Below are 23,151 nucleotides of genomic sequence, written 5' to 3'. Positions count from 1 at the left end.
TTTATTTTAGCTAATCTTAGACGAATGCACTGTTATCTTGTAAACTTTATACTTTTGTGATGATGTTGCTTAAGGTTAGTGATGGCCTTTCACACTACAAAAGGAATTGACAAGTTAACTGCAAGTCTTGACTATTTCTGAACTGACTATCTCCACATCTGATGGATGAAAGCATAAAGCATGTGTCCAATTAGCTAATATTGTGGGGTTTGTTTGGGAGATTATTTTTTTTTTAATAATTTTATTTTACAGGATGCTGCTTATCACATTGCATGACAGAATTGTCTGCTTTGGATGTCTGGAAGATACAGATGCAATCATGCAGTGAGTCAGGATCATTTTCCCTGTCCTTGGTTATGCCTTCAAAGAGCATTTGGCAGTTGACAATGTCTACTGATTATTCAGAATAGTTTTGAGAAAAAAAAAATCATAAAATATACATCTTTGCAATCAGTAATTACAACCTATTTAAGATGTAACAGAACTAGGAAAATAGCACTTTTTTTTTATTTTCAGTCTTGCACTTTAGAAGGGTACAGTACTGGATTAAATGACGTTCACCATCCCACATAATGCACTTGATTAAAAGCTTCCTGTGTAATTCTGCTTGTTTATGAATTAGGAACCACCAAGAGGATGACCCAATACACCGATGACCTTGAAGTTTGATCGTTAGCCAGAACGCTCCTATGCAGTGAAATCAAATTCTTAAGTGCCAAAATTTTAGCTATTTCTCCGTAGTTTTAGAGATAGTCTTGCTCTGTACACCAGTGCTTTCAGAGGTTTTCAAGAATGTTTCTTTATTTCCCTGTTGTACGGGATATTTGGAGAAAAGATGTTGATTTTTTTCTTTGTGAGGGCAGGTCGTGGATTATATGGGTCTACTTGGAACAGCTTTTAGCTAGGGAGAGAGGAGCAGCCACAGCAAATAGCAGGAAAACTGTTTTTCTCTCTGCTTTACCACCTGGGCTACACTGGCTGACTATACAGTTCCTCGCTTCATGCTGATGTTTGGGTAGAGGTTTCTGAGAGATGGGAGAGATAAGTATAAAAATAGAATAGAGCAAACAGAAACTGAAACCACTGCATGCACGTATGTCTAAGTAGAAACAACCTTGCCTTTTTTTTTTTAAAAAAAGTGGAAGGTATATACTGGGGAAGCCTCCCATATCTCTACTCTTCTTGGCCAAGTAGTGATGTTTAAGTCTCTGAAACAGCTGCTTCCTGGCACAGGAGTTGCAATACTGTATGTATCTTGGAAGCAGTAATTTTATTTAGCATTACCTTACAAAATATTGCTATGTATTTGGCTTTTATCAGTTTTCTTACTTTATAAGTTATAGCCTTTTGCAAAGCTTTAAAAACCAAAATTGATGCTTTTAATCAGGTTGGCAGATTAGTTGTTTTTATTGCTTTTCAGGATATTGGTTTTTTTACCCCTCTCCACACCCTGAGTGTGTCATTTGGAAACAAAATAAGAAAATCTTCAGGTCATTGTTTCTTTTCCTTTGAATCTTGGCTGCTCAGCCTGCAGAAGCTGTTCTGCATCAGTGAACTTGGGGGGGGGGGGGGAGGGGTGTCTGTGTGTATGTGTGTGGGTAAAATAGTTCCAAAATCCCAAAAAACTGATTTAGCAGTGATTAAAAACAATTTGCAGACTTACTACTGGTCCCTTGGCAGCACTCACTGCCATTGCACCGTGCCGGGTTGCGTCTGCTTTACGTGGGAGAGCTTGCTGCCTGTGTCTTATCTGACCTTTCAGTTTTGCTTATGTAAAGTCTAAGAGCGACTAACTTAATTGTTCCATTCAGATCTCACACTTTATTAACAATATTTATATAGCAATTTATTTCATATTCAAACTGTATTTTCCTTTTCTTCAGCAGCAGGTTTCTCAGTTTTTGTTCGATTTGTGACCTGGCTGAATACGTGAGAGTGTGAGCTTTGGTAGAATGCATAACATCAGTAAATCCTTGCATTGCAAATGCTTTTGCAAGATCTGCAGGTGCACTTCTGGATTTCTTCTCTCCCTCCTTAACTTCTGGGAAGTGTGGGAATCAACTTCTTTCCTGCCTGCTTCATATGGAAGATGGGGTTGTGTGATTTTGTTAACTGTAAGATGAATGAGAGGTTTGGGCTGTCTTTTGATCCATCATTCTTTAGAATTGTTTTTTCATTTATTAGGTCAAGCTCCATGTTATTCTTTTCATTGTGTAATATAAAAGGATGGAGGGAAGAGGAAACCTTCTAAGTAGTTTACAATTTTAAAAATTCCACAAGAATTTATAGATTGCTTGAAGTCAGTGGCTCAAGCTTTTTGGCATTCAGCCCATCGGTCCTGCATCTTTCTAACTGCTTCATGTTTATCTTCTGCAATTATACATTCCTTGAAATCATAGTGCTCTTAGGGGGAAAAACCCCCAACTGTGTGTGTTTTTGGTGTTATATTTAAACTGAATTAAACATGTTTGAATCACAACATTGTTTTTCCTGTTGGGAGGAATAATTCATACATGAGCCTCTATACTGTTTTCATTTTAAGATATGAGGTTCTAAACAATTAGATATGCAAAGATCTGTTTGTTTTATTCAGCTCAGCAGCATGCTGGTCTGCAGGCAGCTCTGCTGATTTAAATGGAGTTGTTTCTGAATAATATTAGTAGAGTTAGAGCATATTTAGAAGGTCATATTTGATTCTGATGAGGCTACAGCTGCAGGAAGGTGTTCAAAACGTACAAGTTGCAGAACATGGACTTATTACAAATGGACAATTATGCAAATTTGAATGTGGTCTTCCATGTCTGGAGATGTCTTCCTTCAGTAGTGAAACTATACATTTCAGTGTATAGCACCTTAGATCAAGGTGTTGTGCAGAGCATTTCACCACCTATTGTCTGTTTGAGCAGTGTACTGTTCCTGCATTTATTTAAAAATTCTATTCTATTGGTTTGTACATAAAATTCCAGTAGAAGTGAGATTGTTTTTCTTGGTTATCTTTTATGGACCTTTTACAAGTAGCTCATAAGTATTACCCCAGAGCACAAAATGAGCGGCCTAGGGTATAAAACACTCATTGCTTGTCACTGATGTAAAAGTACCTCTGGAGAGGAAGTTGATGGGTTTGTGCTGAACTGGACACCAACACCATTGTTGTGGGTTTTTTTAGGAGTAAAGTTGTCTTAGACAATTGAACGTGCTAGTAGGATGTTAAAGGTGCAAAGTCAAATTGATCATATTCATTGACTGAATAATATCACTGAAGTTAGTGTATCTTTTGTAAAATCAAAAACTTGATGAAGTCTCTGATGACAAGAACTTGGGAAGCCTGCATCTTTCCCAGAGGCCTTTGTTTTTGTGTGTGGTTAAACCATGTAGCAGGGTCACTGGCCCAACCATGCTTTTGGCCTAATCCAGACAGATACCTGTGCATGTTATTAATGTTAAGCACAAAAAAGTTTTTGTTATCATGTATAGAAGCGTGGAACCTCTGCAAAAAATAAGTGACAGCTATTGAATATGTACTACTCTTTCCCCAAAAGGAAAGATCCCCTGAATGTTTTATTCTGAGATCTCATTGTTCATTGGTGTGGAGACACTAGCAAGTCTGTCTTGGGAAATTATATCATATCAAATGTAGGGGATTCTATAGATGATGACGCTGAACACAGACTCTGCAATGTGACTGCTTTAAATATGCTGGATAACCATGGTGTGATACAATGCTTGGGAGGTCATAGTAAATTTCTATTTGCTTTACATTGTGTCTGTGTCCCTTTGTGGAGTAAGATGAAGGCATACATATTTTTGGACTAGATTTGATCAGTGCCTGCAATACTGAGTTTGGCCCACTGACTAAATGGTCAGACTGTGTGGTTCATGGTCTTCAATAAAACTGTGGCAGAAGATGTCAGTACTGTGCTGTTTTGCATGGTATCACCATCACTTGGTTCAGTCAACAGTTGTGAAAAAAAGCTGTAAGAACTAAAACTGGTGTAGTTCTGTCTACTGTATGTGACTACAGAAGATGTAAAGGAACACCAAATAATTATTTAATTCAAAATATCAAATTATGTAGAAGAAAAACTTGTCTAGACTTACTTGCTGTAGCATCCTTGCTAAGCTGAATTACAATATCAGAATAATCACTGCATTTACTTGGTAATTCTGAATGTGAGGATATGTGGCTACATGTGGTACTCCTTTGTACTCATCTCTTTTTAATTTTAATCACCATTTAAAAACCACATTAAAGGGGATTTTTTTGAAATAGAAAAGTAGATTCTATAAAATAGGCAAAATCACATTTGAAGCATTGCATCCAAAGGACACAACAAAGAATATTATGCATCTGAAAAGTAGAATTCTTCCAGTATAAAAATACATATGGGTAGAAAAACTTACAATTAGCCACAAGTATTTAATTAAATCCATGAATCTGATGAAGCTGTGCTTGGCCCTTTTGCATCGGCACTTCTGTGAAGTTCCTATTCCAAATTGCAGCATATGGTTGAGGGTTCTTTTGAAAATGGCTCCTGTATGAGGAAAGATATCCAAGCACCCTTGTACTTCATGATATGCAACCTTTTAACAATTATATTTATGTACACACAACATATTTGTTACCAAATTATGATAGGAGAAGGCTTAGATATTCATTTTTTTGCAGCTGTTTGATTCCTATGAAAATAGGATGAATTTTGCTTATGACTGTAACAGCTGGTATTGCATGGTGTCTGATTAGTGAGGATATGACTTCAGTTCCTCTCTCTTTAAGCAGATGTGGCAGGGAAGAGCCTGCAGAGGAAGTGAGAACAATAAACAAGATTCTGTAGTATACCAAAGAGTACCCCTGAGCGCAGCCATAATACAGCTATATAGGAAATAACACTTGCCTTGCCTTGCTGCTAAGGGAAAAGTATTGGGAATAACAACTAATTACTTCTTAGATCTTACACACACCCCCCCTCAAATCCAAAAATCAATCAATCAATCAAACAAACAAACAAAACCAAAAAAAGAGAGATATGCATGTCTCTTCTAAGGCAAACTGGGCAAGCTCTCTATTTCAGTGTTTGTTGTTTGATTGAAGAATGCTTTGCTTGATTAAGAGGATGAACGTTAATGAATTGTAGAGAAACCTGCAAGTGCAGCATTTGGTATATATGTGTGTGTTTGGAAATGAGGATTAGAAGTCATTAGGAAGAATGCCTCTGTCTGTTCGCTGCCCTGTTACTGGGTAATGAAGTGTTTGCTGAACGACAGCAGTGAGCACCGGATGGCCACCAGCAGCTGATTTTCCATGAAGATGATGACACTTTCACAAAAGTAAGTATTGATTTCATTTTCCTTCTGCCTTGGGGAATCATATGGTGCTGCTTATCCCTTTGGCTAATGTGAGTTGGTAGTGGAAGCACTGACACAGACATTCTCGAGTCTGTCTGGAGCCTGATGAGATGCTCTTGGATGAGCCTTCCCAAGACTGACAGCCTCTGGGTGTGGGAAGCAGTGCTCTGGCAGTTGGGTTTTGGGGGTGTTTTTCCTCTCTGTGGAGAAACATTGCAAACCTGAATGATGAACTCTCTTAATCCTGACTGGACAAGGAACATTGGTCCTACTGCAGTAAACTTTCTCTTGAGGAGTCTTTGGCTGCTGTGAAATGGTCAGATTGGTCTGTAATATTATTGGTTCTGCAGCTATATATGAAAAAGAGATCAGGCATCCAAATTACATGGCTTTTTGATACTTAAATAAGAACAAGACAATCCTTTCCTTTCCCATCTCTCCAGTATTCAACCCAAACCATTCTGAGCCAGTTGCTTTTCTCTGCATCTTGACTTTCTGTGACCTGAACTCCGTAAATTTACTTTTGTTTTATAGCTCTCCGTGGCAGCATCTGCCCTAAGGTGAAGATCTTGCCTCCCTCTGGTTCCTCTGGGAGCTCAACAGTAGGTCCTGTGCATAGCAGGTTATTTCTACAAAAGTTCGGTCTTATACCTGTTGTACCTGGACAGATTTGGATTTGTATGTCAAAAATATTTGGAAAAATATGGTTTGTAATACCATTTTTTGTTTACCTCACACAGGAGAAGGCATGCTTCCTGTCAGCTGCAGAGGGTGTTGAACAGTCTTCATCTCTCTAGATGAATAAATAATGAATTATTGCATAGAGTTGAGGGACAATATTTTCTTCTTCATTTGGACCTTTAGCATGTTGCTGTGATTGTGGGCGCAGAGCAAGATGAATGTCAGCTGATTTTTGGTGAGCTGTTGGACATGCAGCAAGGGGCAGGGAGTGGGGGTGGTGTGTAACAACCGAAACAAGGACATCTGGAGAGCACAGACTGGGGCTCTGGCTTCCCTTTTAGAGGTCACTTGATCTTGAGACTGCAGAACTGGTCTGCTAGTTCATTATTTCCAGATGATTTGTGTACCGAGGGCTGGTGTTTTGTTTTTCTCCCGGTAGAGTTCTGTCAGAACATTTCCTTAATCAGGTGAAGGACAGGAAGAAATCTGTGAGGCAACCCCAGGGGTTCTTGGGGGAGAAGTTGCTGTGACTGCTGGGTATGCATTACCTCCTAATGAGACAAGAAATAACACTGAAAAGTGTAGGTTTTCACAAGAAGTAAATTGATCTAGTGGGCAGGAAGAGAGGCAGTTATATTTTCATAAATAATTTTCTAACAGTAAATGTGTTTTTCTTCATAGGAGTGAAGAGGAAGTATGAGCCAGTGCCATGTTAAACAGGGTGAATGTTAGCTGGGTGCAAACACAAACTTAAGTTGGTGGGTTCTTTTTTTAATACTCCATAGAAACACCGGATTAATGTTTAATCCTGATGACTAAATCCGTTAATACATATATTTATTACTATCTTAGATAAATGAGTCTTTCAGGCAATTTTGTTACTCCCTCGGGGCATGATTTCCACTTGCCTGAGTATTGCTTTAATTAGTTGATGACACAGTATCCCAATAGCGATTTTTAAGATATGGTACCCCTGTCACTAGACAGTAAGTTTAGTTTGGCTTCTTTGGTTTTAATTAATGAAAAGGGAGGCTTTTGTTTGAAAGAATCAGATGATGTTCCTTGGGGATGTGAAGTATTTATATCGTACAAGGCAGGGTAGAACAGATAGACTGAATTTAGAAGGTATGGAAGATCTTTGCTGCAAAAGGCAGTTCCCCCAAGTTCTTCTATGTCCTCCATTTTCTTGGCTCTTGAAATAATTAAATTCTTGTTTTGCCGAAATAGGAACCACCATATTCTCTAATTGGCTTTCCAACAAAAGTTACTGTTTGAAGTTATGTCACAGAAATCAAGGGGCACGGGGAAGATCAACTTCTCTGTTAAAAGACTTTGGAATGTGCAGGTAATTGAAAAATACAGGATGGCCAAGTTGATGGTGCAGTCTGTTTCTGTGTGATAAGTCATGATGGCAATGTGTACTACTAATGCACGGCTGACACTGGAGGACACAGTCTGGCTGTAGATAACAAATCTGAAACAAACAAACAAAAATATTCTTTTTAATTCGGCTACAAAGCTGTGGCTACAATGACTGAATGTGTTTTCCAATAACTGTTTACGTAAAGCTTTTTTTGCCTGGCATGAGACATCGCTCTGTTTCTTCCTTTTTTGTGTGACAGTTATCATTACTATCATCTATATCACTCTAGTTCATGAGCACACCAGAGTGTGAGTCCTTGGGTGGGAAGTACCTTAATGTCCTTCATACCTGCTGGATGCTTGACTTGTGTAGAATCATTCTTAGCACCTGACAACATGAAAGAGTAACTTGGCTAGTTTTGTCTAGAGTATAATACTGGGCAACCATATTTAAAAACGAAGGCTGGAAATCCTGGAATTATACAACCTTATCAGGTTGGAAGGAACCAATGAAGATCATCTAGCCCTAGCTGAAAGACAGACTGAACTAGCTTCAAAGTTAAGCCAGGGTAATTATGGCCTTGTCCTGCTGAATTTTAAGTAGCTTCAAGAAGGTAGAACCCCAGACCTCTCCGGGCAATCTGTTCCAGTGCTTATCCGTGAACCTTTTTTCCCTTTTACATCTACCAGTAATTTGAGATTTTTCAGCTAGCGACTGTTGCTCTTGTCCTTTCACTGTGGTCATCTCAGAAAATTGTGGCTCCATCTCCTTTGTAATCACCGTGAGGTAGAAGACAGTAATTTGCTCCCATTAGCCGCCTTGTCTTCAGGCTAAAGACACCCATTTCCCTCAGCCTCTCCTTGTACATGCCTGTGCTCCATTCCCCAGCCGTGGTACTGTCCCTCCACTAACCACCTCCAGTTTGTCAGTGTCTGTCTTACAATGAGAAGCCCCAAAGTTGACACTGTTCCAGGCGAGTGTTTTAGGTGCTGCACAGAGGAAAGTAGTCGCTCACTACTAACCCACTGTTAGGTGGGTCACTGTTAGCCCTTGTCATGCATGGCCTTGTGTTCAGCTGGTCTGCTGGTCCTTTTCTGCAATAAGAAATATAAACAGATTTTTCTTTTCCTCCTGCTTCAGATACCATTAATGTGGTTCTCAGATGCTTGGGATTTTTCTTCTAAGTCTTTGCTCGTTCATTCCCTCATCATTAATGAGGGAGCTATTGGTGACAATTCCCTATGACCAGCTGTGAAGAGCCTGCCTTGGGCTGAGATTTAGCTCTCACGTTTGTTCTTTCATTTACTAAGATATAATAAATAAGATGCTAATACAATTAAAAAGATGCTATTTTTTCATGCATATGCTTCAGTTACTGTTTAATTGGAGATGGAGGATAAACAAACCTTACTTCTCTCCTTGATACCAAGTTCATCTTGACTAATACCAGTTTAATATGCAGGTGGCTGGTGCTCAGCTGTGTTCTCAGTTTTCAATAAGCCACTTCATCAAAGTGCAAGGTTTGCAGTGCTTCTCAACCTGCATCCATTTCTTTCATTCTTCATTCTTTTTATTTCTGTCAGTCACCACTTTCTTTTGAAACCAGTGAGATGGTGTTGATGGTCATGAGTTCAGCTGTGAGCAGTATGAACATCTGAATGTATTTTGCTTTTCAGTATAACAGTTTGCAGATGTTCAGAAGAAATAAAGAATGGCTAAAATAGCTAAAAACATCAGAGGTGTAAACCTCATTGTTTTCACTGAAGGCAATAGAAAAATGCTTTTAACTGTGTTGGAAAAGAGAGTATGTCTTGAGGTTTCTTTAAAATGTTTATCTGATATGCAGTGTCTTCATTAAGAAACAGACAGCATAGTCCATCTTCAATAAAAGTTGATATTCTAACAAATGCAGACATACACTGATTAGAGGAAATAAAGATACTTTGTTCCTTAACTACTTAATAGATTTTATTGCAACTCCATACTAAGTTGCTTCTTGGCACAAATCAGTGTTGCATTAGAAGAAATTCTCATAGTTTTCCTACGGTGGGAAACCATAGTTTCCTAAAGCACAGGAAACCAAGTTTAGGAAACTGTAGGAGTTGGTGGGGGAAATGTTTAAGTGTTGGATTAACTGTAGGAAAGATTGAAAGCTTACATAAAATTTTCTTCTTTCTGTATGAGTTTATCCCTTTCAAAACTTCACCTCCAAAGTAGATATCCTGTATTTTAAAAACCGAAACACATTTAAAATACAATTTGTTTCCAACAAAGAGTTTTCACTACATCTTGAATTTTAGGTAGTGCTTCTGTTTCCCAAAGACCACTGTGTTAACAGATTGGAAAAATACTATGCAATTGGAACTATAGTGATGTGTCAGAACTATATGACCATTATCCTCAGCAGGCTGATACCAGGGAGAATCATGCTGAAAAATTTTTGTGTGCTTTGTGGGCTGACTGTAGTTAGGGCCTGATGAAAGAACATGGGGTTTCACAGTTATGGGTGGCTGCTGATCAGACAGAAATTAAGTGCTATGCTCTCAGAAAGGCTCTTCAGCAGTATTTGTTTTGTTTGCATCAGGATTTGATGTTCTAGTTCTCAGTTTAGGTCCCTGCTCATGACATTTAGTGTCATGTTTTGGGATTTTCCTTCTGTGTCTAGCATACTCCCACGTGCTTATATACAGTTACTTTTATGCACAGTTCTGTTAAAGGAGTGTTGTGTAAAACAGATGCTAAGAAATTATATTTACCTTGAGATCTTGAAGTTAGGCTTGATCTGAGTAGAATTATAGTAGTTACTATTGGGAAGACATGAAGAGTAGACATCTTGATAAATAGAGATGGAAACAGAAGTCTGGTGGTTGGATATTGTGATTTGTGATACACAGGCTCAGGCTCTTCCTCAGGTTGAGTCATGGGGTTTTAGTGTAGATTTTTCTGCCTCTGGCAAAGAGATGTTGTTTGAACTTGAGTTTCTCATAGACCAGGGCAGGATTTCAGCACTCATGCAAGTTTACAAAAATCTCTCCAGTGCCAGTATAGGACAAAACCCGACTTTAAGGACTGCCATGACACCAAATGACTTTTAATCAGTTTTCATGAGCAATGGTAGTAAGCATGATATTAATAACTACTTACTTCCATGAAATGCGTGACTGACAGGAATGTTGATATGAGGTTTGACTTATCAAAATCATATGTGAAAATCATAACCCAAGAAGTTTAAAAGCAGAGAAATAGTCTTGACATTTTGAGAATCAGCTCCTTTTCCATCTTTTTTTTCTTCAGTCAGTCAAAATAATTTTTGTTTTAATTCCATTTTCCCTAAATGAAACAACCCTTTTTCATTCTCATTTTGAAAGAATACAAATGAAGTCCAGCAAATGAGTTGTATAAATGTGTGAATTGGACACAAAATGTCAATACACAGTTGGCCTTTTTTGCATTTCAGTTGTCATTGCCAAGGAGGTAAGTGATATTCAGCCTTGGCTTCAATGTTATATCATAGCCTGCCCCTATGGCAGTATCCCAATGAGGCAGACAGTTTCAGAGTGAGAAGTGCAGAAGCAAATATCTTTTTTTCTCCCCCCCCCCCCCCCCCCTTTTTTTTTAAATGAGTGGTGTCATGATGTTTTCCTTTTGAACATAACACTTTGAAACAGCGTGATCTAAGGCAAGTAAATTAACTGCTAATGAAAGACTTTCTTCTAGGGCTAAAGTTTTCAGCAGAGAGGAATATAGAGAGGGAAGATGCCTCAGTGGCTAGAGTGGTGGCGTGAGTCTTGGAGACTGAGATTCATTCAGCATCTTTCTCTGAGAGATTTCTTATTAAATTGGTCTTTCCTCTCTACCCCTGCTGTTTGAAGGGCATTGAAAAAAGAAAGCTGAAAGGCCTGTGAAGAGCTCAGATGGTTTGCTATTGAAAGCAGTGTTGACACTTTTACAATTGAAATTCTGATTTCTAGTCCTAGCATTCTGGTGGAGTTCAGAATGTGGTGTAGCAACCCTCCCAGTGTTCAGTGGTGGGTGTTTTGGGCAAAATAGCCTTTACACAAAGGAATGGTGCCACCTATCACTGTCTAGATACAGAAGTACCTTGAAAGCAGGCTAAAGCAGGAGAGGTCATACAGTCTTGGACAAATGTGGTGATTCCAAGGTGTGTTTCTTTGAGCAGTGAGTAGGATCATGCAATCCCACCAGTCTTTCAAAATCAGTAGTAGGTGCTAAATTGAAATGCTCCTGAGCAGTGCTGAATTTTGACAAACCTGTGAATGCCATGTTGTGTTCAGACTTATACCGGACCAAGATATACTGCGCTGCCTTACCTTGAACTTCACTTCAAAACACTAAAGCAAAAATGAGGTTGTTTTCTGAAAGTGGATCTGTGGTTTAAAAAAAAAAAAAAAAAAGAAAGGTTGGGAAGGCTGGTTTTTATGCTTTTGGGCAGGGGAATTTGTTTTTGCTGTATCTCAATTGTAAGACTGATGCGTCTCCTACAAGAAACTGCTTTTCTGGCAGAGCTGGTATGCTGTCACCTTTTTTGTCTGGAATACCTGTGATTCCACCTGACGTACCTATGGGATACATGTGCTCTTTATTTCCTGGCAAGCAAGGGAGGTGTGCTTCATATTAGCTATGTTGATGAATCGACTGGAGGCCATTGGAAGAATATGACATTTACTTTAAAGAACAGTTAGGTGGTGTACAGCCTTTGACCTTGGGGTTTCCCAAGTGTCGGTTGCATCTGTCATCCATTTTATGACCCTAGAATCTGTTTTGCTGAATACATTTGTCACTTAATTCTTACTTTAAGGAAGAATAACCTGTCACTTGACTGCAACAGAATTATTCTTGAATACAGCTCAGCTCAACTACAGATTGTCTCTACAGCTCAGCTTTCTCATTCAGGATATATATATTTAATGGAATCAGCCCTCCTCTTCAGTGAGGTTTTTTGTCAGGTGTGTTTTTGATGCATAATAGTGAATGAACGTTACAGAGGAAGCAAGAGGGTTGACCTACAGCACACTGGGGCATGCTGTCATATGTTGTGTCATCCAGTCTCTACCATGAGTAAATGCATAGTTAGAGTGACTTAACATTACCCCCTTTTGTCTAGTGCATAATAAAGATATTCGGCTGTTTAGGAAAGAGTATCTTATTTGTATGCCGAGAACATCTTTGATTATTATTTTTCTTTGTAAAGCTCAAAAATCTACTTTTTTATTGACTTGTATCTGACCTTACTATATTACAGTGGTTTTGTTTATTTGAATGTAAAACTATCTGCTTTTGCGCCTAAGTTTATGCCTTATCTACTCTTGTGTATTTTCAGTCCTTTTACGAGCATAAATTGAGACTTCTGTACACCTTTAGCCTGGATTTCAATAAATTTTATGTATTAATTTGCAGCAAGGAAGGTATTTATTTTTGCCAGCTAGTCCTTTCTTAAGATTTTTCTTAAAAAAAAGATAATAGAAGTTTTATGCAGTGTTAGCCTCTCATGAAAGAAAGAGAACAACATAACTGGAATTAACTGAGTTCAGGAGAACATTTCGGTTGCTACTTTTGGTTTATTCTGACTGCTCAGAGAGCAGAGATCTGACAACACATCTTTGATTAGGTGTCCTACACTTGATAAATGTTTCCAATACGTCTATTTCCATTACAGAAAATTTTATCAGCCCTGGAATGGTAAGATCTCTTGCAGAACTTTCTTCCCCCTAGTATGCAGTCGCACCTCTTGATGTCTTGAAGAGGACATGCTTCAGGGGAGAGCTTAGTCTTTTATTAACATTTGTAGATTATTTCATCTATTAATCCTGACTTGTAGTAATCTGTTTTTGATATATATATTTTTTTTTTTACAGTGTCATGTTCACTGAGTTCTTTTTCATTGTTTCTTCTGGTAGGTCCAGTTTTCAAATGTCAGAAGTTCTTGACTAAATATCTAAATATACTCACAAGCTTTGAATTATACACAGATGCGCTGAAACTTGACCTTATCTGACTTGCTCAAAGCCATATGGGAGACTTTTGAAGTGTTAAACCACTGCATTTGTGATACTTCTATGGGGAAAGAAAGGAACTGTATCTAATTTAGAGCAAAGAACTGAGAAGACTTGAATGTAGCCATGTTCTAGACAGGTAAGGTTAAATTAGAGCTTTAGAGGGCAGCTAGTACAGTAAGCACATGCCTTACTTTGCTCACTTTCATAGCTACATGTGAGTATTAGAGATAGCAGGGCTCTCCCAGTGTCAGAGAGGATGGTGCTACTCAGTGGACCTATCTCTTCTTGGTTTGTTCTGTATCTCCCCACAGATGGAATGAATTGAATATGGTAAATACCAATTAGTATGGCTTCTTGATGCAGATAATTTGTTGGCTAAGACTTGGGAGATGCCTGGCCCATCTCTTGCTGAAATTTGGGAATGAGCCTGGTGCTATTTCTTGAAGCAGAACTGGACAGATTCCTTTCTGACTCACTTAAACCCATTTAAACAGCAAGGTTCACATCCTGCTGAGTGAACGTGGGGTGAATCTGGCAGCTGTTTAAGAGACCCTTTGCATTCACTATGCAGGAAAAGTGTGCTATTAAGCACTTGCTGCACTGGTGACTGCTTCAGCCAAAGATTCCCTTGCCTCTTCCAGACAGATGGGTCCCACCCCTCCCTAACAGGCTATAATCAAAGAATGTCCCATTGTCATAGAAGCCAAATCCCTCACAACAGCACCAGCTGTGAAGTGAGAAGTTGATGTGCATTATACATCTATTTCTGTCTGCACCCTTTCCTCTTACTGGTAACATGGAAGAAAAATAACTAGGGCACCAAATTTTTTCACTTGTGCTCCCAGGGCATTTTAGGCTTCCTTGATTCTGCCCAGATTCTGGCTTGTGGTGCCATTTGTGCCCATGTGAAAGAGTAGCAGAGGATTGTAGTCCATGCACTTGACAAATTGTGGCACCCTCTCAGAAATATCTTTGATCTTTGCTCCAGGAAGGCAGCATACCTCATGTGCTTCCCTGTCAGGCTGGCAGGTAGACACCTCAGTGCCTCTTAACAGGGAGTCACCCACTACAAGCACCCAACATTTCTGTCTGCAGTAACCATGGTGTGCTGCTTAGGTACAGTTTCTCCACGCAGTCCTTGTTTGTGGATGTCTAGAGCTGTGAAAGCTTCATATCTGTTTCTGTTTGTAAAGCAGAGTCCCACTTTTGTCACTAGGGTCCAGGGTGCATCGTTCTCTGTGGTGTCCGCTACAGGAGCATGAGTCAGAAAACACCTATCTACCTCTGTCTCAAGACCCTCTAATACTATGCAGCCTTTTAAGTTTCCTGCAATTCTGTAACCTGTTGTAACGGATCATCAACCAGCATGTACCATAAGTGGGTACTTTTATCCAGGAGAAGAGTCTGGGCACTTGTGGCCACTACTGCCTGTACCAAAGTCTCCTTTACCCATTCCGTCTGGGTGGAGGCATCAGACATCACAGGGGCTTTCTCTGTAGAAACACTGGCTTTAAGTCTGGGGCGAGCATCCACCATTATGGCAGAGACAGGACAGTTACTTCTTGCAGACAGAATACTTCAACCTCAAAGGAAAACCACTGTGCTAAATAAGCTTCTCAGCCTGTAATGTGAATTCTTGAGAGACTTAAAATTACTACTAACCGCTGCTCCAGCCTCGTTTTACAGGCTGGATAGGGATCACTTGTGTTGCAACATTTGTGGATCATAAGTAAAACGAGTTACTGCTTTATTCCTCTGGATTTAAAATAGGCTAAGATGGCAGAGAGCAAGCAGGCTTAGGGATGGGAGCATGAGGACATGAGACTACATGTTAGAAGTGTCAGTGCTTGCAGTTCACGTTTTTAATTCTGTTTCTGCTGTAAAATCACTTAACAGGGCACAGGAGACTCTTTTTCTTTGGAGATATTTGAACTCAAGGTTGAGCTGGTTATCACTGAAAACATGTATCAGTTATGGCTGTTTGAAATTTCTGTACGAACTAAAAATTGAAGGAGCTGTTTTTAGAATAGTCCCACTGGAAAGTGCTTCTCTGCTAGTGTGTTTACTAATTGAAGAGTATGGTAGAAATATATGGACAGCTCTGCATATGATAGGAGCAATGTTAAATTAGATTGCTGACTTCAAAACTTGTATAGAAGTTTTTTTATAATTTTACTATCCACTTTTTTAAAAAACTAGCTGGCTACTAGGATATCTGTAGGTGGTAAATAACATTGAGTCTTCTTTGAAGTGCTCACAATAAATGGATCCTTACACCTATACAGGATAATACAAACACACACAGAGATATGTATTCAAACAAAATTGAAGCTGAATACAAATGGCAATCGAGTAGAGTTCCACACCCCAACCCCCATTGGTATGTGTTGTTTAAGTTAATTTCTGTTGTTTTACTTCAGTAGGGAGAGGAAAGACAGTCAGGTGTGAAGTTTTCAAAACTTAAGTACTAGCTTAAATAACTATAAAGTTAAGGATTTTATTTTGTGAACAGGCTCCAGTTTTGTGAAGTAGGCCCTACAGTTTAGGAAACATCTAAAGTAAAGCTGTCTCTGCAGCCTTTAGTGCTTTCATATGCTCTGTTTGTGCAACTCTTTCCAGTTGGAACTTTGCCTTGGTTAGATGGACTGGCGAGTGATGGAGGCAGCTGTTCATGTTTATTTTCATCCTTGTCCTTAAACAAATGGACTTTCTAATTCTCAGTATGCTTGTTTCACAGCCTGTGGTCCATTTGACTACTGAAGGCCCAAACTACTTTCAAACTAGTAAAAATCTGTATCATGTTCATTAACTTTACTGGATTTATTCCAGATTTACATGGCTGTTGCAGTTAGGGTTGGGGTCAAAATAAAGTACAGATGCTGAATAGGACAAAGAAGTGTATGGGAATCATACAGTTGGCAGGGCTGTGTTAATCTCCCTGAACATCAGCTCATTTTGATACACACCAAATAATTATTCTGCACCATGAAATAAGAGTTCTTAAAATGCTTTTTAGTATTGTGAAATAACAGTTCTGGGCAGTCTCGTTTCCATATACTTGTTAGAACGTGCTTGATCTAAATGATAGCCGTGAGTTTGAATTCAGAAAACTAAATTGGTGGGTGAAGAAGTTGCTCTTTATGCCCTTGAATTTGCAGCTAACTTTTGCTTTTAGATCCTTATACCATGTGATCCTCCACTTGTCATGAGATAAATATTGGGTAGGTGTTGTTTAAACAGGCTTTTGTTCAAATTTCTTGGACATCAGGAAGTCAAATATCAGTTCAAAACCCAAAGAACTCCTTTATTCCCCCTCTTGATATGTTTAAAATGTTTTGATGTATTTGTCAGACTGTGCTGGCATTGTATACAAAGTACATGCATTCACGAGTTTGTTCGATTGCACAGTGCTTGCCTCCTGGGTCCTCTCATTTGGAAACTCCTTAGTTGAGCTGGGAAGTATCTGAAGCAGCTGCAAATACCTCTGCTCACCTTCATCAACTATAAATCCCATTTTAACAAATAGAAAATAGTTGTGCCTAATAGACTAGAAGTACATCACTTTGCTTCCACAAAGTATTTTTTGATACTGCTATTATGACAGATAGGTGAAGTATTTAAAAAAAACAACCAACAGTAAAAATGACTAATGTCAAGGAATTTTTTATAAGCCCACTAGAAGAAGTGTTTCCCTTTGAAGTGTCTTTCACTTGTCCTTTGTGTTTCTGGATTCAGTATAGATGGTATTATTTAAATACAAATTGATGTTAAGTATTCTGGAACATACAATATTTCTTGCTCTATATATGTGTAAATGTGAATTTTAAGAAAAAAGATACCTTCCTTATGCTCTTCCTGTACTGTAGAATGGAGATTGCATCACTCTGCTTGATGTTGGTGAGGGTCAAGGCAGTTTTGGGGATGTCTTTCCAGAATTTGCGAAGGCAGCTAGCTCTACAAAAATAGCTGTCTGGCTGCTGTCCTATAGCTTTGCAGCTTGGTCAGAGCAGAAGGTATCAGTAAGATCATAGGATAGAGAAGAAACTGGTGACTAATCACAACAGACCATCACTAATTGTTATGCCTTGATTATTTTGATAGCTAAGGAAGAAAAGAGAGACCTGCAACTGAGGTTGAAATAAGGTGTCCTTATTTTTCCACATATTCCAGTGATGAGCACAAGCTATTCATTCCAGAAGAGGCAAACAGATAGTTGTGTGACAGATGTTCCTTTCTTGTAGGAGAATTGAAAAGAGTTTGAGTAAACAACAGCTGGCACGTATATCTGAGTAAAGAGACAAGGCTAACTAAGGCACTTGTACTGAGAAAGGGAAAGTAGAACCTCAGAAAACAAACCAACAAAAGCTATAAGCTTTGGTTGTGGTCATGGCATCATGCCAATGCAGTGAGTACCTATTATCATGGCCCAGAGAGCACTAGGAGCCTTAATTGGTTGATGGCCTTAACTGCCCTGCCCAGCCTCCATCCTGGAACCTCCATCCATGGCAAGGAGCAATAGCCAGAGCTCAGGCCAGACAGGCAGCCCAGTCTCCAGCAGTCCTGACTTGCAGTTTGAGCATCATTCCAGAGTGCCCCTGGAGCTGACCCTGCCTCACGTTGTGTGATGGTCCCCAGCCCCTAGCACTGTCCCCACCCTGGCTCTGCTCAGATTCTGTGGGGCTGCTTCTGTTTGGTGGGATGATGTCCTGCCTAGCTCATGGCCGTAGCCTGGCTTCCCTTGTGGAGCAGCCACTGCTCCCTGACAGCTATGTTCAGTCCTTGCTCTGGCTGCTGAGCTAACAAGAGCTTTCTAAGCCTGAGGAGAAAGACTTGGGGGTGTTAGTGGACAAGAAGCTCAACATGACCTGGCAATATGCGCTTGCAGCCCAGAAAGCCAACTGTATCCTGGGCTGCATCAAAAGAAGTGTGGCCAGCAGGCTGGTAGAGGTGATTCTGCCCCTCTACTCTGCTCTCATGAGACCCCACCTGGAGCACTGCATTCAGCTCTGGGGGCCCCAACATAGGAAGGGCCTGGACCTGTTACAGGAGAGAGTCCAGAGGAGGGCCACAAAGATGATCAGAGGGCTGGAGCACCTCTGCTGTGAAGACAGCCTGAGAGAGTTGGGGTTCTTCAGCCTGGAGAAGAGAAGGCTCTGGGGAGATCTTATAGCTGCCTCCCTGTACCTAAAGGGGGCCTTGCAAGAAGGCTGGAGAGGTAGTATTTACAAGGGCATGTAGTGATAGGACAAGGGGCAATGGCTTCAAACTGAAAGAGGGTAGATTTAGATGAGCTATGAGAAAGAAATTTTTTACTGTGAGGTTGGTGAGACACTGGAACAGGTTGCCCAGAGAAGCTGTGGATGCCCCATCCCTGGAAGTATTCAGGGCCAGGCTGGATGGGTCTTTGAGCAAAGTGGGTCTAGTGGAAGGTGTCCCTGCCCATGGCAGGTGGTTGGAACTAGGTGATCTTTAAGGTCCTTTCCAATCCAAACCATTCTATGAATAACAAGTGGCTGCTAATGTATTAGTGTAACTTAAGTCCAGACAGGCCTACTATTTATTTTTGTCTATAACTTTCCATATTTCTGGATTTTTAAATGGAGGCAGATTGACTACCTGCTTCCTGAGACCAGTGGAGTTTAGATGAGACCATGCACATATTAAGTGTCTCTTGTACTTGGCAATGAACTTTACAAATTGTTATCTTCTTTCAAGACCAGGAAAAAACACATTCTTCCAGTTCTTAATTTCCAAACATGTACAGAGTTGCATGTGGAACTAATTTAAAAAGTTAGAGGGTGTTATCTTTGTATAACAATATTGTGTCAGGGACCATTGAGATAAAAGCTCTTTCTTTCTGCTCAAGCCTAGCAAGGCAAGCCTCTGAATTTCTAGTGAAATCAGTCCTAACCTGTGGCATAACTGCATTGTGAAAAAGCTATTTTATTTTAACATTGTAGTGAGATACTCCTACATCACAGGAATTGCCATAAATATTTTTTCCTTCTCTTCTCCCATTCTATCTTTTATTCTATTTATCTTTTATTCTTAGATAATCTTTGATTATTTGCTAGCTGCACAATGTTTGCTGGGTGGTATATTTTGTTTAACAATCTTACTGCAGTATCAGTAATATGATTAACTTTTCTACAGTATTCAAGGTGTAGTACCAATAGAAAGAAGGATGAAAACCTTTTTAATTTGCATTTGTTTGTTTTCAAAATTCTGTGCAATTGCTTGAGAAGCAAAGAGGTGAATTATTTTTGTAATGTCGTTTTGCAGGTACTATAATCCCCTGCTTTCCAAATGAGAATATTTGAACGTTTGCATATGCCAGACAGAGAAAATTTCCACTTTCCGTAATCCTTGACTTCTGGTTGATCATCTGAATTTTTCACATTCAAGTTAGCTTTGATATGCTCTAGGCAGGTGTGCTTTGTAGGGGCGTGAAGAGCTCTGGCAGTATGAAAGGCTGGAGATGCAGGAAGGCAGTTGAAGACCCCAGGTGAAAGAAAGACCAGTTGCTGTTGGTGCAGCTGTAGAACTGACACCAGAAAGAGACTGGTACTGGAGCCTTTAAGATAATAGTTCCCAAGTCAGTACTGCTGAAGAGCTGAGTGTCTCTTCGCTCTGAAGGTTTGCTACTCCTTAAGAAGAGCCTTTGCAGGGTAGTAAGAGCTGCAAGGCTGTGACCAGGGTGGAGCAGCCTCTTTGCTCCTAGTATGAATAACTTTGGAAAGTCTGGGAAAGGTGGGCAGAAGTTACAAAGCCAAATTTTGAGCTGCGCTGCTGGGGCACCTGGAGTCATCTAATGGATGTGTGCTTGGTCACATAATTTCAAGAATCCTTAAAGACAGCATTACATTTTGTGGGGGACAAATTACTGAGCTGTACAGATCGGAGGGAGGCACAGAAACACATAAAAAAATCGGTACGTAGCACAAATACTGTTCAGCCACTGAGTCTTTCAAACCAAAGGAGCATCAGAAATAATCTCTAACAGCAAGAATTAAAAATGGAGGGGTATGTGGCACTTCTTTTCCTTCTCTGCAGCCTTCTAAATTCATAAGACAGCATCTTTTTGACAATGATTCCTGCCTCTCTGCGGGTCAGCAGGGTGTTCTTCTGAAGTGATGGGAGGCTACAGGCTATACCCATGCTTATGTCTGTAATTATCTGCATTTTGAAACTGTCTTGACCAAAAGGTCATCACTTTACTTTCAACTAACAAATGGACAGTGAGTGTTTGCAAGCTGCTGAATTTGAATAAAAGTCATTTGGAGTAAATAGTTAGCATGGCTGATGTGGTGAGTCTGCTGCGGGTTTTGAACATTTTCTATTCTCTGGTGTATTGTTGCAAACTACCAGAAAGACGGGTAAAAGGGAGGAGATGGTTCTCCTAGAACATAATAGAACAGCAAAGTGTTCTAATATGGCTGACAGGTTTGCTTATCTAATAATATTTTAAGCTAATGAAATATGAAAGCAATATTTCATCTTTGGATCAAGGTTTATACGTATTCTTACAGTTGTAAGGATTATCAAAATAATTGATGTACTGCCAAAACTGCAGTGAGGATACAAATAGATTCTGTGGGCTGGAGTAGATCTCATGGTAATTTAGTGGCAACTGGTGTGTGTAGGAAGACTTTTTAGTCCCTTGTTCTGAGGTAAAAACAGTCCCTTGGTAATGTAGATCTTGAGGAACATAGATGTTGCCTTTCTGAATAGGGCCAGTAATTTATCAAACCTTATATTTTGCTTAAACAGTGGCCAAAACTTCAGAGGAAGATGCAACCATTTTTTAATTTGAGCTCTTACGGATAGCCTGGACTAGCTTCTCTTTACTTCTGCATATGATGGTTATGTTTTGGCCCTTTAACATGAGCAAAGGTATGGTCCCTGTGATCAACTGCTGGTATGGACACTTTGTGGGAGAGTGAGGAAAGTATTCACAGTACCTAGCAAGGATGTGATGCAGCACACTGACCTTCAGAAGCCAGCATTGCTTTTATGTCGGCGAATGGCTGGGTAATTTTTCTGGGTGGGTGATTTAAGTTCTCTGTTCTCCTCCCTGCACATCCCCATGCTACAGTGTAGCTGCACGACACCCTTGTCGCTGCGGTCTGCTCTGTCATCTCTGGTCCAGACTCCTCCAGATCAAGGGGTTGGCCAGAGCATGTGGTAGCTCTTATTCCTGCTTCTTGTGTTAAGAAAAATGAAGCTCAATGAACCCCCCAGGTCTTGTTCTGTTCCAGACTTAGGCAGTTATGGTATGGATTTTTAGTGGAAGCTCAGACGTGTTTCTAGGTCCCTCACTTTAGATACGGGAAAGTGGCTTTATGTACTTGAAAGAGCCATTTTGTATGAATTTATACTGGCCAAAGTTGCTTCTTGTTAGGGAGTTAGTGAAGACTACCCAAGATGTTGAATATAACCATCCGTTTCACTGAATCAACAAATCTTTATGGTTCTTCTAATACCAGAAGAATTAACATCTCATGACATTATTCAGTTGAACCACTACTTTTGCTTTCTTGAAATTAGAAAACAAACCCTTACATATGTGCAAGAGACACTTGAGGGCTTTCTAATAATGTATCTTAAATTGTATGCTGAGTTGTTTTTATTTTGAGAAGCTTTACCTTATGTTTTCAAAGGAGTCCCTTTTGGATAAACGTCCCTTCCAAGTAGAAGTGATCACATCTTGAGATGTGTCAGAGAGGAACAGGCAGAGAACTGGTCCAGCGTTCTGTTTTCTTTCTAGTGAAGAATGGCAGGGGCACTGTAGGCAAGAGTAGGGCAAGACTTTGAGCTCAGTAAAATATAGCCAAGGACAGAAGTGGGTGTAAATGACCTGATAAAAATGGAAGGAGAGGCTTACTGTGTTCAGTGACTGTTTCTGAAGATGAACTGTATATTTTTTGCTGTTCCTGTTGCTGTAATTTAAGACAGATCCAGTCTGCTTTACAGAACTTTTAAAAAAAGTTGCAAAGTAATGGGAAATAAATAACATTTTGTTTGGGGAAAGCCTACCAGTGATGTTACTGCTATGATACTGGTGTTAGTGATGTAATATATATACTGGTTGATGTTTATAGGCTAGATGGTACACGGATGACTTGCTTATTTTCAGTTTGCCTGCTTTGGCATGAGTCGTAAGCTTTTAATACATGAAAAAGTAAAAACAAGAATGCTAATACTTTTCTTGGCTATCCCAGTTACCATGCACACCATCTAGATGTGTTTTTTCATACAGTTCTCTTTCAGTGTTTAGTTACTCTGCTCCTTTTTTTTTCTTTTTTTTTTGGGGGGGGGGGTCTGTGCCATGTGTCCACCCGACATAGTACACTAACCACATCTATAGAGATATCTGTGGAGATATTTAGGTGTCTAATGGATCCTTTTTTTTTTTTTTAATTTGTTCTGCTTTCTTTTTTGGGGGAAGTTGACGTGTGGCTAGGGATAAGAAGTGCTACTGTTTTAATATTTGAACTAAGAGTGATTTCAGTTTTCTTTGATTTAGGTACCCTTTATCCAGTTGAGATGAAAGCACACTAAAAGTTAATGTAAGTCTTAAAGTGAATTTGCATTTATTTTTGCCTTTTATAAGCTTCACAGAAATTGCCTGTGAAATTTCAGGGGTTGTTAGATGATTGAGAATCCCTGAAATATCAAAATTTGTGTGCAGAGGGAATCGTCTGAAAGCAGTTCTAAGATTCTGTCAGTAGATGGTGCAGTTAGTAA

At 39.6% G+C, this 23,151-nt stretch overlaps 1 long non-coding RNA gene across 2 annotated transcripts in view; it reads left to right on the top strand.

Moving 5' to 3' along the window:
- The first annotated feature begins 1,556 nt into the window (after positions 1–1,556).
- LOC130146742 (uncharacterized) overlaps positions 1,557–23,151 on the top strand; it is a 48,635-nt gene continuing 27,040 nt past the window's right edge. Inside the window, exons 1-2 of one of the 2 annotated variants that reach the window (XR_008820992.1) lie at positions 1,557–6,259; positions 6,706–6,751. This is a non-coding gene — a long non-coding RNA (uncharacterized LOC130146742). The remainder of the gene's footprint in view (positions 6,260–6,705; positions 6,752–23,151) is intronic. The other variant, XR_008820991.1, reaches the window with a different exon arrangement.

Source organism: Falco biarmicus, chromosome 3, assembly GCF_023638135.1.
Source record: "Falco biarmicus isolate bFalBia1 chromosome 3, bFalBia1.pri, whole genome shotgun sequence".
In the NCBI taxonomy this organism is placed as follows: Eukaryota; Metazoa; Chordata; class Aves; order Falconiformes; family Falconidae; genus Falco; species Falco biarmicus.
The sequence above is the reverse complement of the archived record's forward strand: the minus strand, read 5'-3'. Positions and strand labels throughout refer to the sequence as shown.